The 16,635-nt window shown below is 42.7% G+C and overlaps 1 protein-coding gene across 3 annotated transcripts in view; it reads right to left on the reverse strand.

Annotated features, from left to right (window-relative positions):
- The window catches only part of FUT8 (fucosyltransferase 8), a 151,808-nt gene extending 135,412 nt beyond the window's left edge, over positions 1–16,396 (reverse strand). For 2 of the 3 annotated variants that reach the window (XR_015701903.1, XM_087746041.1), the window contains exon 1: positions 16,138–16,396. The gene's annotated coding sequence lies outside the window, so the exon portion shown is untranslated. Of the gene's footprint in view, positions 1–14,566; positions 14,709–16,137 lie in introns of those variants that run through there. The other variant, XR_015701904.1, reaches the window with a different exon arrangement.
- Positions 16,397–16,635: the final 239 nt, after the last annotated feature.

The following is a 16,635-nucleotide window of genomic DNA, read 5'->3' on the forward strand; positions in this document are numbered from 1 at the left end:
AGAACTTCATAAATTATACCAAGCATCACTTCTGTTTTCCTTCATAACAACAGCTTCACTTAGCCATAGATCACCCTTCCCCACAGCAGTCAAGAGGTGCTGACAGACACCATGCAAAGACGACAATGCAGTACTCAAACACCAAGGGATATGGAACCATGAAATTGGGGGTTCTGCTTAATCCTAATCCCAGTAAAGGACAGTAGGAAAGGAAAAGGCAGTATATGGAAGAACTCCAGGAAGCACGAAAGAAAAACCAAACATTGAGACAATGTTAAAAAAAAACACTGAAATGTAATCTTAAGCCTGATATAAAAGCATATTTTGTAGTAGCTTTCACTATACGCATAGTTTTACAGAGATACAGTTTGACATCAGCGCTGTCCATCATTGAACTCATTAGAGCCTACTGGATAAAGAAGGACAAACTTGTCACTACACTTCATACATCTCCATCAGGAAACAGAAAGTCTAAAGCTGAAAAACGGCAAGATAAAAGATAGCTGAGAGACAAAATGCTTTGTTGATGCTCAAACTGCATCCTCAAGAACTGGTGACTCTTCCTTCCAAATATCTTTTCTCCACACACTACACATGCTGACCGAGTAGCTGTCACCAATCATTCATATGTAGTAAGTGCAACTGAGGGAAGACAGGCCCTTGCAATAGTACAAATGCCACCAGATATCACAGTTCAAAAGACAATATTCCATTTTGGTTTACCACATTCCAGCAGAAACTTTCACACTGATATATGTGCTACTAATACACCACAAAAAGTATTTACGTTGATTATTCTTAAATACTGTCACGCTGTATTTTGGTGTTTTTTTTTTTAATGTTAGTACATACTAACTGTGCACACCTGGGATTATCCGCCTTCAAAATAACAGGAAGTCTCCACACAGCACATCCAAACACAGCTGACGAATTCTCAGATGGAAATCCACAGTTCGCAGCACTTTTTTCTCTATAATCACATTGACCTAACATATAAATTAAAAAATGCCATAATCTAAGGGCTCTGAGCTCTAGCTACCCTTCAATACCAGGTGATGGAAGTTAATGAACACCACATGGATGCAACATTTTCAAGCAACAGTCAAGAAAAGAACTGTCCAAAGGAGCATTCCACATGCTTCCATTCCAAAGCACTTATGATTTCAAAAAACACAGTTAAAGCTATCACTTCTTTTGATAAGGTATGTCTAAGCCAGACAAAGAAATACTCAATCTCCTTGTGGTTGCTTCTGCCAGGAAAGGTAAGAAGTTTAAGCAACAACAATACTACACATTTGTAAGAGACTTCAGGAGAAAAGCCACTAACAAATGTTATTGGTCTAAAGATTCTCTGTTTATGACTTTGAGGAGCACTTGAATAACAGACATGGCACAGAGAAAAATTAAGTATACAAGCAGTTCTTTACTGTCCTAGAAGTCAGACCAATGGAAACCCCCTCAATAAACGAAAAACTGTACTAGCTAAATATGTTTGACTTGCAGGTGCCACTGAATTACATCCACTGTTTACAAACTTCTCAGCAGAAAACAATAATCTTCATGAACTCCCACGACACACCTTTGCTGTCTAACACAGCGTGAGCATATTGCAACATTTCACATCAGTGTCATGAGAAAATATAGTTAAATAAACACTTAAAGACTGTGAAAAAGTGTTTCCGTGTTTACATTAGCTATATAAGCATTAAGAAAGTCAGAGGAAGTCTGTTCAGAATCTGTATGCACTTTTGAGATAGCACTCTGAAATTAACAAGATACAATTCTGCTTACTATTTTTCACATTTATTTTCAAAAATAACCATGTAATTGATACCTTGGTTAACCTTTCTGATGGGACACTAAACCATATCTCCATCTACTAGCTCAGATTTTTAGAAACATAAAAAATTAGTCACATAAATCTATAAAAACAAAAAGCCATCAAGATTACTCATTTATTTTCCTAAACAATCTGTAGCAAAACACATTCAAAATATCATACGGATGACTTAACCAACATGGCATGACTTGACAATACCTGAAAATCTTTACTACATTGTGCCACAGCCACATTGTGGCACAGAAAGTTAATTTCAACAATTCAGCATAAACTCACAGGCACTTAACCTGAGAATTCAAACTCCCTCAAAGAACAAACAACTTTCTCAAGTAAAAATACAGAAAACACTGCAATTATGTCTTCAAGTAAACTAATGAGACACCCTCATTTAAAAAATTAATTTCAATCATTCTACTTACCTGAACAAGATCACATCATCCCTGTAGAAATGCTGTACTGCTTAGCTACCAGTTGCCTACTTTTTGCAAAGCTGTCACTAGCTCTTGGAAAATTCACTTGGCCATAGCCAATAGGTCTAACCCAGCATAAAAATTCCTTTACAGTTATTACAATTGATGATGAAAGCATAGGAAAATCAAGTCCTATTACAGGATAATGTATTTATCAAACATTATTTCAACAAGAGCTAACCATAATTGCAAAAATTGCCAACGAATAATCAGAATTCTGTTATACATTCAGACCTTCAACAATTACATGCCTCAGGCATTTCAACTAGTAGTTCTGTGCTCCCTCTGTCTTCATAACTCATTTAACCCTTTCTCAGGTCTACTGCTTTCCATCCTGCATCTCATACACAGCCTAAACTCTAGTGACCTGCACGCTCATGGGATGAGTAGTCTCAGTATTGTTTTGGTACAACTCCATCTTTTTGGAATCCAGTCTCAACTACAGGGAAAACTGTACAATGCCATCAGAAGAGCATCCTGCCTTGAGAAAACAAACATCACAACACTGCAATGAATCACAGAATGGGTGAGGCTGGAAGGGACCTCTCGAGGTCATCTTGTCCAACCCCCTGCTTAAGCAGAGCCACCTGCAAGTTAAACTCAGCCAGCTAATTGTAACAGAAGAGTCTGCAAGTAGTTCCCCCTTGGTACTGGTGATTACACCACCTGTGTGGTCTTGCCTTTATCTAAAAGTGCAGCAAGAATTTCCCATGAGGACATCCTTTAGGAATACAGTTGTCTTCTTGTGAGTGAATTATATAACAGCTCGAATGACCAGAAGGGACAGCTTCTCTCCACAGACAGGATCTGCTCTGCTCTGCACAGTGTACCAGGGAAAAATCCATCCAGGCTCCGTCTGGTGCTGCACAGGCACGGGGTGTCCAGCACCTGGAGGCACATAAGATTTACTCACTGTCCGTATTTCTCTTCTTAGTCTGCCTTATTAAAGCAGTTACCTTATTAAGCCATTTGTTATCAGGCGTTTCTTACTGACATCCAGCAAGTACGCTGCGCTCTCTCTTACCTCACCCCCGCTCTGGTACCCCCCTTCAAGTATTTATATACATTGATAAGATTCCCCTGAGCTTTCTCTTCTCTAGGCCAAATAGTCCCCAACGCTCTCAGTCTTTCCTCATAGGAGAGATGCTCCAGCTCCTTCATCATCTTTGTGGCTCTTTGCTGGACTCTCTCCAGTATGTTCATGTCTCTCTTGCACTGAGGAGCCCAGAACTGGACAGAGTACTCCACGTGTGGCCGCACCAGTGCCGAGCAGAAGGGAAGGATCACCTCCCTCAAACTGCTGGCAACATTCCTCCCAATGCAGCCCAGGATACTGTTAGCCTTTTTAGCTGCAAGGGCACATTGATGGCTCATGTTCAACTTGGTGTCCGCCAGGAACCCCAGGTCCTTTTCTGCAAAGCTGCTTCCCAGCCAGCTGGTGCCCAGCAAATGGGGTTGTGGCTCCCCAGGTGCAGGACTTGGCACTTCCCCTTGTTGAACTTCATGAAGTTCCCATTTCTCCAGCCTGTTGAGGTCTGCTCTCTGAATAGCAGCACAACCCTCTGGCATATCAGCCACTCCTCCCAGTTTTGTGTCATCAGCAAACTTGCTGAGGGTGCACTGCATCCCCATCATCCAAGTCATTAACAAAGATGTTAAACAGGACTGGACCCAGTGTCGACCCCTGGGGTACACTGCTAGTTACTGGCCTCCAACTAGCCTTCGTGCCACTGATCACCACCCTCTGAGACCAGGCATCAAACCAGTTTTCAGTCCACCTCACTATCTGCTCATCCAGTCCATACTTCATCAGTTTCTCTATGACAATCTTATGGGAGATAGTATCAAAAGCCTTACTGAAGTCTAGATAGACAATATCCACTGTTCTCCCCTTGTCTACCAAGCCAGTCACTTCATCACAGAACGTTATCAAAGTTGGTCAAGCATGACTTCCTCTTAGTGTATCTATGCTGACCACTCCTGATCACCTTCTTGTCCTTCATGTGCCTGGAAATGGCTTTCAGGATTAGTTTTCTATCACCTGGGATCAAGGTGAGGCTAGCCAGCCTGTAGTTCCCTGTGTCCTCCTTCTTGCCCTTCTTGAAGACAGGAGTGACATTTGCTTTTCTCCAGTCCTTAAGCACTTTTTCTAATTGCCGTGATCATTCAAAGACCATTGAGAGTGGCCTCGCAACAGCTGACCCTCCATATACTGTCTAGATATAACCAAGAAAATAACTTACGTAAGGAAAGAAAGAAAGCAGGTTGCCAAAACACAAGAAATGCCTTTATGAAAGGGCAATGGACTCAGGTGTCCCCATAAAATCACCCCGGGCAACGCTACAGGCTTGGGGAAGAGTGGCTGGAAAGCTGCCCAGTGGAAAAGAACCTGCGGGTGTTGGTTGACAGCCGCCTGAACATGAGCCAGCAGTGTGCTCAGGTGGCCAAGAGGGCCAACAGCATCCTGGCTTGTATCAGGAATAGTGTGGCCAGCAGGACCAGGGAAGTGATCATCCCCCTGTACTTGGCACTGGTGAGGCCGCACCTCGAGTACTGTGTTCAGTTTTGGGCCCCTCATCACAAGGAGGACATCGAGGTGCTGGAGCGTGTCCAAAGAAGGGCAACAAAGCTGGGGAAGGGTCTAGAGCACAAGTCTTATGAGGAGAGGCTGAGGGAGCTGGGGTTGTTTAGTTTGGAGAAGAGGAGGGTGAGGGGAGACCTTATCACTCTCTACAACTACCTGAAAGGAGGTCGTGGCGAGGTGAGGGTCAGTCTCTTCTCCCAAGTAACAAGTGATAGGACAAGAGGAAACAGCCTCAAGTTGCACCAGGGCAGGTTTAGGTTGGATATTAGGAAAAAATTCTTCACTGAAAGAGTAGTCAAGCACTGGAACAGGCTGCCCAAGGAAGTGGTTGAGTCCCCATCCCTAGGGGTAAAGACGTGTAGATGTGGTGCTTAGGGACATGGTTTAGTGGTGGACCTGGCAGTGTTAGGTTAACAGTTGGACTTGATGATCTTAAAGGTCTTTTCCAACCTGAAAAATTCTATGATTCTAATATGGAGCATTTTCTGGGAAAAATGGCAGGTATGTTCCCTGCTTAAATATCAGAACTGTAGAGTGAGAGAGCACAGACCAAACCCTCGAAGTAAGACCAATAAGAAAAAATTGCCACCAAAAAAAAAAATGGTTTGAGTTTGTTTCAGCAGGGAATCAATTGTAACTGTGAACGGACCAACACTGGAGACATGCATCCAGCTAATTAATCCTCTTCAGTAGGCATACAAATCTGATAGTTCCCCTTCTATACTTGCAAAGAATGAGCAAGCCCACCCTAAACAGCCACAGCATTCAAATCGTGAACCTGAGATTGATACAGTTGGAATAGTAGATGTACTCACAATCTACATAAGAAAATGTGCCATGAAAGGCAGAGTTCTGGAAGTCCTAACTGAAAATATAGTTGGTCCCAAAATTGTAACTGTCTCTGAAAAGCAGGCACAGCAGGATCTTATCTCCTATAGGACTTTAGAAAACAGTGGACTTGGAAGTAAGCAAAAATCAATGTTCTGTAAAATGGTATCTCAAACTCATTCTGTGGAGAGTCCAGGATCAAAACGTCTCTGGCTGAGAGATACCAGCATATCCTGTTACATCTCAAGACACAGTTTTATGACCTTACTGTCAGATTTCAGTACTCGGGATATTTCCTATTCTTGGCCCAATAGCTTGAAGAAATTAGGGATATACCAGAGACGTGTGTTCAGCATGCCTGAGGATAAACCGCAAGCGATTTTGTGCAGACACATACAGAGGTCTGAAGAGCAATCAACTGAATAGAGACAATGTTCTCTCAGCACTTCTGTAGACACAGAATCTGCAGAATTATTATCTATCATTACCTATGCATGACACTGCAATACATTGTACAGGAAAATCAAACAAGCATTTTAAATTATGCTGAACTCTCTGTATCTTATATGTGTGTCTAGCTCCTCGAGAGACCAACATTTCTTTGCTCTAGGTTGTCCTGAATACCTCATCCTGTAAGAGCACTATCCATTGTAATCAAGGGGAGAGGAAGGATAAACGGGCTTTCTCACATGCATTCCAAGGGTCCTGCTGCCACTGAAGGAAAAAAATTACATCAGAAGAAACCATCAACAACCTGCTAAGGGACAGCATCGCCTGCTCCCTAGGAAGTACACAAAGCACACTCACATCTGCAGAGTTTGAAGATGTTGTCATAGGGTGTAATGTAAGCTGTCTTATTACCAAAATTGCCATCCATCTTTACAGCCTGGTACGGCAAACTTAAGAGTATTGATACTTAGTCCAGGACCACCTCACTGATGTTAAAAGACAACAAAAGTTGTAGAAAGAATGTCTGGCAGTTCAGCCCAAAATCCAGAGTGCTGAACAAGCATCTGCAATGAAGAACAACTCAAGGAGAACATCTTTCAATGCCATTGTGTCCTAAACAGTGGGCCACATCAGGAAGAAGGTGTAATTCATACTGCCCTAACTGCTAGAACTTGAAAACACCCCAAGCAATGGACAGATCAAAAAGTAAGATGTTGTACTGTTTAAAAAAAACAAAAAAAAAAAAAAAAACCTGTGAAACAGAATTATTTAATGAACAGAAATGTGAAGACATGCATCCAGAAGATTGTAAACTGTGAGCAAGTCTTTCCAAATCTTTTAAAAAGCTAAAACACACAGACCACAGAAAAAGGAAGTGCAAAGACTATCTAAGCATAGCAAGGCATGGCACAAAGGTGTCTCAGTGAAACAAAATCATAAGTAGGGGAAACAATATAATATAATTTAAATATATATATTTAAATATATATATTATATAATATAATTTTAAAAAAAAATCTTCTGTGAATTCAAACCTTGCCCTAATAAGGAGCAAATGCTTGCCTAGGCAGCTGGGAGAAACCAAAGACATAATGTGCCCCGCCATGAATGGTCTTATACAACTTGGGGTGAGAGAAAAACAGAACAGAGAGAGAAGAGAGACCATCAACACACTACATACACTGCAACAGCAAAAACTGTTCAGTCTCAAGTATACAATCATCTAACGTGTGAATATCCACACTGATTGTCCACACCTCTTCCACATCAGAGGAAGTTGCTCAGCAAACAACCAAAAAGAGCCAAGATGTCAGCTAAGTAGAGCATATCGGAAGTCTGTATACATTTCAGGCATATTACATATTTTATCATCATAAATAGAGGCACGGAGCTAAAGACAAAGGTTCCAGGCAATCTGAAAGCTCACATTTTGAAACAGGTCACTTGGTCAACAGAAATCTCCTTATAGGCAAAGAGTTGGAAGAAGAAATTTATGTAATTGAATACACTAGTAATTTAAAGAATTCATTTTTTCAAAAATAAGTTTTATGAACTGTTCAATAAACAGCATGTCAGATAAATACTTACTTTAATATTTATTACATACATGCACATAAACACCTCAAAAAAAAATTTTAAAAAAACTCCAAAAAGCTTGACAAATGTATTTGTACCCATACAAATCAGACTTACCATAAAAAGTTAATATGACACTGTGCAAGTTCTAACCAAATTATGGTGAAGTTCAACATAAGTAATTTAATAAACTAAAGATGAACATTGGGAGGTTGTTGGAACAGAATTCTTACTGTTCTTTTACAAAACCTTTTGGAAGAGCAATGCTTTGAACAAAGAGTTTAACACAAAGCAAGTCAGAATTAACTTCCATAAGATATTCACAGCAATGTTCCACAAGCTTTTAAAAACAGTCTTTACCTTGCAGAATTAATAATGTCATGGTGATATTCATTGCTATTAACTGTCTCACAAAAGAAACTCTCTAATACCACAGGAAATTATTCACCTTACCACTATACGGTTATGAAGCAAACATATAATGAAAGCAGACTCCTAAAAAGCATTTACATTCAGAATTAATATTGCTACCATAAAGCAATTGTAGCAGCACAAACTTCACCAAATTCAAGAATGACCAATACCTGAAGCGTTTCATTTTATTTTGAATGTATTATACCTGAAAATAAATGATGTAAATCATGCTTTATTAATGTCTAATATTTGAAGGAACTAAGTAAATCAGTTGATTCACTGGAAACTATGCTTTGCTACAGAAATCACCACTTGTCTTAGGGAGGATCCCTAAAGACTACAGGTTAGCAAATACAAATGAAGGGGCAAAAAACTCAGAAAAGGGTCATTCAAAGATTTCCTCATGTAGTATCTCATACTTGAATAACAAAAATAAAAAATAATTTTTTTTAAAAAAAAGATCCCCAGCCTGTCATTTAACAGTAGCTCTTTGCTACAGGCAACTGTTCTGATTTGAAGACTTGTAGCCAAAAGTCTTCTAAAACAGTTACTGGGCTCCTTGTATCTTAAGACTGCTTCGCCACCTTTATTTGTTCCCCATCCCCACTCTGAAAATGTGGAGGATGAGGGAGGGAGAGGAGAAAAGAACAGGAAAAAACAATCATCATATGAGGGAACTAGTATACCATGTATTTGGGGGGGGCGGGGGGGGTGGGGATCAGAATTTATTGCAACTGATTTAATAGATAGTCAGAAAATCACCACCTTGAAATGATGCATTATGAGCTACATAATATGAATTTACATATATATCGTGACAAATGACCCAGAAAGATCACCTAATTTTAAGGCTGTCAGATACTTCCTTGTAGAAGATTCATTTTTCAGTTTCTTTTAAGTTGCTAAAGGCTTTCCAAGACGACCCATTCTGTGCCAGGTGTCCATGTCAAAGCTGAGCTACTTCAATGCTTTCATTGTAAGCAAAACATATTTTTTCCCCCTTTCCAAGGAAAGCTACAGAAAAATACACTTTTGCCCCACTACAAAAGGCTATTTTTTCTTTAAAAAGTGTAATCACTTGAGTGCTTTAAGCTCCACATGCATCTTCCTAAGAGACAGCAAAATGCATAACCTGACACACATATGATGGTTTTGTCAAGCTCCCTGTAATGTTACTGTTACTGATTTTGTTTTGATATGTTATAGCTGAGTCACCTACACATTCTGTCTATACTGACTGCATTCCAGTACAAGGCTTCCAGAAGCTAAGCATCTGCAGTTATAGACTGACAGGATAATACAGGTTGGAAGGGACCTCCAGATGTCCCTAGTCCAACCTCCTGCTCCAAGTAAACTACGAGATCAGACCAGGTTGCTCAGCTTTATCCATTTGGGTCTTGAAAACCTCTAAGACAGAGGCTATACAGCTTCTCTGGGCAACCTCTTCCACAGCTAGACTGTGCTCATGGAGAGGAAGTTTTTCCTTACATCCAGCCTAAACCTTCTTTGTTTCAATTTACGACCGCTGCCTCGTGTCCTCCCACCACGCACCTCAGTAAAGAGCCTGACTCCATCTTCTCAGTGATCTCCTCAAAGACACCAGCAGGTTGTTGCTAGATCCCTTGAAGCCACCTCTTCTCCAGCTGAACAAACCCAGCTTTCTCAGCCTCTCGTCACGGGGCAAGTGCTCCAGCTCCCTAACCATCTTGGTAGCCCTCCACCAAATTCAATTCTGTTTATCGATGTCTTTCCTGTATTCAGGGTCCTAAAACTGGGTGCAGTACTCTAGATGTGGTCTAATGAGCACCAAGTAGAAAGGGATAATCACTTCTCTTCATCTACTGGCTATGCTCCTGTTAATACAGCCCAGGATGTTGTTGCCCTTCTTTTCTGCAGGGGCATGCTGCTGCTGGCCCGTGGACACAGTGCTGTCCACCAGGACCCCAGGTTTCTCCAGCAGAGCTGCTTCCCAGCCAGTCAGTCCCCAGCCTGTATTACTGCAAGGTGCTCTTCCTTCTCAGGTGCAGGGCTTTGCATTTGTCCTTGAATTTCAGAAGGCTCCAGATGGGCCTTGTGTTCACAGTGCCAAAGTCCCTCTGAATGGCAGCCCCATCCTCATGCATATCAACTATTCCCCCCAATTTGGTGTCATCTGTAAGCACAAGAGCACAATCTATCACCTTTTCTCAGGATGAACTCCTGCAGTACCCCACTTGTTACCAACCTCCTTATATGACACATTAACCACTACTTTCTGAGTCCATGCATCTAACCAGTCTTTTACTCTTCTAGTTCTCCATCCACTCAGACTGTAATGTCCAAATCTGGATACAAGAATATTGTTGGAGACAGAGTTGAAAACCTTGCTGAAATCAAGGTAAATGAAATCCACTGTTCTTCCCTCATCCAAAAATTCAGCCATTTTACCATAGAAGGCAATCAGGCTAGTCACGAGTGATTTACCTTTGATAAATCCATGCCAATTGTTCCCAATCACTTCCTTCTCGTGCCCAGAAACGTGTTCCAAGAACACCCATGCCCTTATTTTCTCAGGGATGAAAAGGAAGCTAGCCAGCTTTATAGCTCCTTGGACTATATCTTGGCCTTTTTTGAAGGGTGCAACACATGCCTTTCTCCAGCCATCAGGAAGCTCTCCTGATATCCAAGATGTTTCAAAGGTGATGGGGAGGGACCTCACTGTGATGCTGGCCAGCTCTATTAACATCCTCAGACACAGTCCATTTGGCCACATGGACCCGGATGATTCGAGTTCTCTCAATAATCGCTGATTCAATCCTCATCCACTGCTGGTAGCTACTCTCCTCAAACCCTGCCACTAAGCACAGAAGCCTGGGAGACATTGTTGGTGAAGACTGACTAAGTAAAAGAGGGTGCTGTGTACCTCAGCCTTATCCGTGTTCACTGTCACTAAATGACACATCACATTCCGAAAGAAGCACATATTTTACTTGTCCAGCTTTTTACTACTAAAGTACTAGAAGAAATTCTTCTTGCTTCCCTTGACCTCCCTTGCAAGTGTCATCTCTAGGTGAGCATTGGCTCTCTTGATGTCATCCCTACATACCAGGACAATGTTTCCAAATTTCTCCTTTGTAGCCTGTCCCAGCTTCCACTGCTTGTATATCCCATTTTTGCACTGCAGCTCAGGCATGAGTTCCCTGTTAAGCCAAGCTCATCTCTTGATAGGCCTGCTTGTTTTTCTGAGTATCAGGATACACCACTGGCATCTAAATTGCTTCTCAGTGATATCCTGCTGGACCCAGCAAGCATGAAAAGGTAAGCTATCCATGTGAATAAAAGGGTGGAAAAGAAGGGGACCAATAGGACTTGACTGAAGAAAGAACTGCAATGTGAGAAAAAGCTGATACAGTTGACACGGTGAACAGAATCTTGAATTTGGAATACAGACCAAGTCTGAGATGGGTGAAAAGACTGGTAGAAAAGGAAAAAACAAATTCAGATGAAAGACCAGCTAGGCAGGAAGACCAGAATGAAGTACAACACTGAAGTTGGAAAAACTTCAGAAGACAGAACAGGAGCCGGTGGAAATGCAGAACATGGAGAGGGCAGATCCTCACCATGACAGAGAACTGGATGTGAGGCTGAGGACAGTTATCAGAAGCCCGAGACCAGGAGACAGGAGTGCAAATAGCTGGATAGGATTCAAACAGTGAGAGAACACTGGGATAAACTACTTATTAGTTAGAATCTCCCTGCGCAGCAGTTCTGGATCTCAGATAAGTAGTCCTTTAGCAAGAAACAAACTGTTTACATGGGGAAAATAGGATCGTGATAAAAATTTCAAAATAGAGCAAAAAAGATTGGGACAGGAAGATATTTAAGCAGATATCACAGAAGAAATAAGCAGAAAAATCAGCAGCTACCACAACACGCTCATTCCCAGAGCCTGGAATAGAACTCAAGATTCCAGAGTTTCATCACTACTTTGAAACACTTAAAAAATCTCGGAAAACCATTCACAGACCATATCACTTGGACCACAGAAGAATTACAAATCACTAGTATCACATTCTCTGCTAGCTCAAGTGGCAGAAGTCTCATGGCAAAATATACAAATTTCAGCCTTTCTAAAGACTTGTATGTTATAATCCCACATGATAGAAGGTTTCCTGCTGTCCACCAGGGTTCCTATTCTTTTTTAATCTAGCATGTTGAACATTTTGTTTATGTGCAATGAATTTTATTTTTTTAAACAGATGAGTACCAAAAGCCCAACCCTTGGTTTAAAAAAAAAATTATAGTCACATTCCAAAAATTAAAGATTATTTGATCTCATTCTCTGTGCCCTTGTGCACAAGGTACTCTTGCTGTATTACTGAACAAGATGTTAAAAAAAAAATTTAAATAACAATACTATATTATAGAAGGACCTTGCCATATGCACTGCAAATGCTGGCAAGCGTGCTGTTAATAAGATATGTATTGCAGGAAAAGAGAGAGAATTAATATTGTCCTGGAGAATTTGATTTTCTTCTTGTTCCTTGCAAGCAAATAATCTTAAAAAAAACCAAAAAAACAACAAAAGAAAAAACCTACAAACTTTCAATGGCCAATCCACTCTTCATCAAAATTTTGGACTTAGTATCTTGGGGTTAACATTGCAGCAGATCTAAGTATTTCTACTTGCAGTCTAAACCAACAGACACCATACTACAAATCAAGTAGTAAGGTCTTTTCTAGCATATGCATTCTTGGATCCCTGTCAAGGGACCTATAAAAAATAACGAAGAAAAGACAGGTTATTGTTAGTAAGTTACATAGGGAGACAGACCTTTATGAGAAAACATTTTGGAACATGCAAATCATTAAAACACTGATAGATTATTTTGAAAAATCATATCATAAAGGCCCTAAATTGGATATTCAACACAAAGGGACACATAACACATCTCCAGAGACTTCTGTGAAAATATTACTAGTGAAACATGCAGGCACTAGAGACTGAAGGTAATGAAACAGCAAAAGAGGAAATTAAGAAGGTACAGGATGAACAGCACATAACAAATAGTGAGGCCACATGTTATTTGATACCAAGAAAAAAGATTCAATACTGCTCACTGAAAACAATCTATGCCATTCTATGCTATATACTGAAAGAAACATTGTAGGGAGAAGTGTAACATTTAACCATATATTTACAGGCCAAAATACAGTTTTTACAAGCATCCCTAATTCTGGCATTTCATGATTTACGAGAGCTTGATCTTGCAACTTTGAAGTTCTTTGAAGATAGTTTTTGTTGCATAATAGCAAAACATCAGCGCGATTTGCCTAAAAAACACACACATCACTTCACTTGCAGATTATATTCATCATATAAAAGAGATGCATATTAATGCAATCATACATAGCATGCATAATCTACATTTGTTTTCCTTATTGTATTACAAGCATATTCTATGACCAAACAGCAAGCTTCTGAATGAGTCTAGAAAAAAATTGTCACATTTTGCTTTGACACTAGCTCCCCCTCCAGACCAGCCTAAGGTTATAGTAATTACTTTTTATTTTAAATTCTGACTCTGCAACAAGATTTAAATACTCAAGTCCAAATCTTCTTCATTTTTACCCCCTCAAATATCAATGAACAGACTGATCAGATAATGTATATGTAAAATTATCGTTTATTATTTTTTACTGTACATAAATTCCAAGACTGGGAAAATCATTTGGTTTAGAACAGATCTGACAGATAAAGCAGCAATTCTATACAGCTACAGAGAGACAGGAATGGATCAAAAATACAATTTCTCAGATTAATCCTATGAACGGTCTGCAATATTTGTAATATATAAACATTCCATTATACAATCAAGCCTCTGTTTGCAGTCCCAATAAAGTGATCATAAACCACAGATGCCAAAACAAAAGGAAGCCTCTACGTGGTTTAGTACTACCTTTACTAACTCACTTAAGGTGAATTAGCTCCATTTCTACTCCAGCAAGTATAGCTAGCATTTTTTTCTAGTTCTAATATTAGCTAGAACTAATATCTTTTCAGTTGCCCAGCTAACAAAACTGCGAAAATTTTAAACAAACGAAGACACAAGAGTAAAAGAGAAAGCAAGCTACAACTTCCAGTCTGACCCTCTGTATTTCCCAGTTGTCAAATCTCCTGGCAGCTACATCACTAAGAGTGAATTTGCATGATTCAACACCCCAGGTTGATTCCTACCCTTCCCTCATTATTGAACTGCTTGCTCAGAAAATATGAATAATTAATTATATTTTCAACACTGAAAAAAGGTTGTTTCATTATGTGTTGTTGGGAAAATATGCAAACTTTGCAATACACTAGTTTGCCAGTTTAAGGTACATATGAAACCCTAACAAGTATCAATAAAAATTTGGCAGTAAGCATACCTGTAATAACCAGAGGAACAGACGTTACTGGAAATACATCAAAGCATAGTCACCAACTCCTAATAACCAGCTTTCTTTAATAATAGAAGGAATTGTAAGAGAGCCTTCTGTAAAACCACCCCAAGCAGCAGCAGCAGCACAGTCAATGTTGGCCATTTATTTGCTTTTGCAGTTCAGACTTTTCTAAAGTTTTTGACAATTTACAGTGGAGGAAAAAAGAAAAAAGATTAATGCTATAAAATAATAAAAAAAAAAAACTTTTCATGCTTAAACACTCTTTCTGAAGTATTTACTCCATTAGCTTTCAGTTAATGCCTAGACATTAAATTACTGCCTTTTGGTGTAGAGGGAGTACCTGTACACATATGTGTATAAATGTACATGTGTATATTGAAACATACACGTTTCAGCTGAAACGTGTATGTTTCAGTATACACACACAAAAAAAAGGCACAAAGCGCTAATACAAGAACACAGACAAAGTGAACAATGTTCTGAACACACAGTTGTTTTCCACGTCCACGTATGCACAGTATGTGGATCACAGTGTACCATATGTGCATCGAGGGCACAAGGACAGCAGGTTCTGCCCCAAGGAACTTACAGTTTGTCAGCAAGCAACTTTTCAGCTGATATCTATGCTCATAGGCTTTTTGGTACAACCTGCACCACGGCATTATAGTGTCTACCTATTCTTGTACCCTCAACCATGAGCTTCTGAAAGCAGAGGGCCACAGCCTGGTCTTTGGAGAGCATCCAGAACACAGCGGGTACACACTCGCACACACGTGTGAAAGACCCGAGCACACATTAAGCACAAACTTGACTAAAGGTAAAATCGCCGGAGCCTTATCACTAACAGAATCCAAGGCGAAAGCAGTTAAATGCGCCGAAATACGGTAAAGGTCGCCGTGCGAAAAGCCCCAGCAACAACCGATGGCTCTGCACCCTTGTAAGACAAGCACTTCCTCGAGCCCCAGAGCATAAGGTCCGTCCGTAAAGCCCACGTTTCCCGTGTATTTCTCACTGCCAAAAGCAGGCGTCCCCTCGGGCGGCCGCAGTTCCCGGGACAAGGAAAGTTGGAGGCCGCCCCCCGCGCCCCGCGGCCGCGGCGCACGGGACGGCGGCAGCCGCGCTCCCCGCGCGGGAACCCCGCTGCCCGCGCCGCTCCCCGGGGCAACGCCGCCGCCCGGGGCTCGCGCGCACCTCCCTCCTGGGCCCGGCCCGGCCTCGCTGCCGACGGTGATGCCCCAGCCGCCCGCCAAGCCCCGGCCTCCCCTTCCCCCGCCGGGCGCAGGGCCCCCGCCCCGCTCTCCGGCGGCTTCAGGCCCCACCAGCGCCCCTCAGGTGAGGGAGCCCACGGGGACCCCGGCACACGGCGGGGAACCGGCCCCCTCCCCGCCACCACCACCCCGGCGGCGGCGGCGGTTGCTGAGCAGCGCCGGAGTCGCAACAGCGGCGGCGCCAGGCCCGGGGGAGGGATGGGGAGCGCTGCCTGGACCAGCCCGGTCTCGGCTCGGTACCCGCTTCCCCGCGGCCGCGGCTCCCGCTCAGCCCCCGCATCCCCTTACCCGAGTGCCGTCGCCGAGGGTGCCGGGCGCGGGGAGACGCCGGGGCGAGCGGAGGGGCGGCGAGGGGGAGGGGAGGGCGGGGGGACACGGCGCTGAGGAGACGGAAGCAGGAACCCGCCGCCGCCGAACGGAGCCGCCGGCGGACTGAGGAGACGGAGCGCGAGACGCGGGCAGCGCGCGCGCCGAGGGCGGGGAGCGCCGCGCGAGCGGCTGACAGCGAGGAGCGGCGTACGCCGGGCAACGCGCGGCGAGAGCAGCAACCGACGGTGCCAGAGAGGGCGCGCGCGCGCGCCCCCGCGAGCGCACTAGGAAGAGCTCCGCCGCGGGCGCGCGCCTGCCGGGGCAAGGCAGCCTATGAGCGCGCGAGTCGGGCTCCTGATGCTGCTGGAGTGCTCCCGTCATGGAGCGCTGGAGCGCGCGGCGCGCATGCGCCTCGAGGGACAGTCGTTTCCCCTCCACCCCCGCCACCTTCTGCTGCGCACCCCCGCACCAACGGCC

This window comes from Nipponia nippon, unplaced genomic scaffold (genome assembly GCF_047370975.1).
Source record: "Nipponia nippon isolate SJK-2023a ecotype South Korea unplaced genomic scaffold, ASM4737097v1 scaffold_10, whole genome shotgun sequence".
Taxonomy (NCBI): Eukaryota; Metazoa; Chordata; class Aves; order Pelecaniformes; family Threskiornithidae; genus Nipponia; species Nipponia nippon.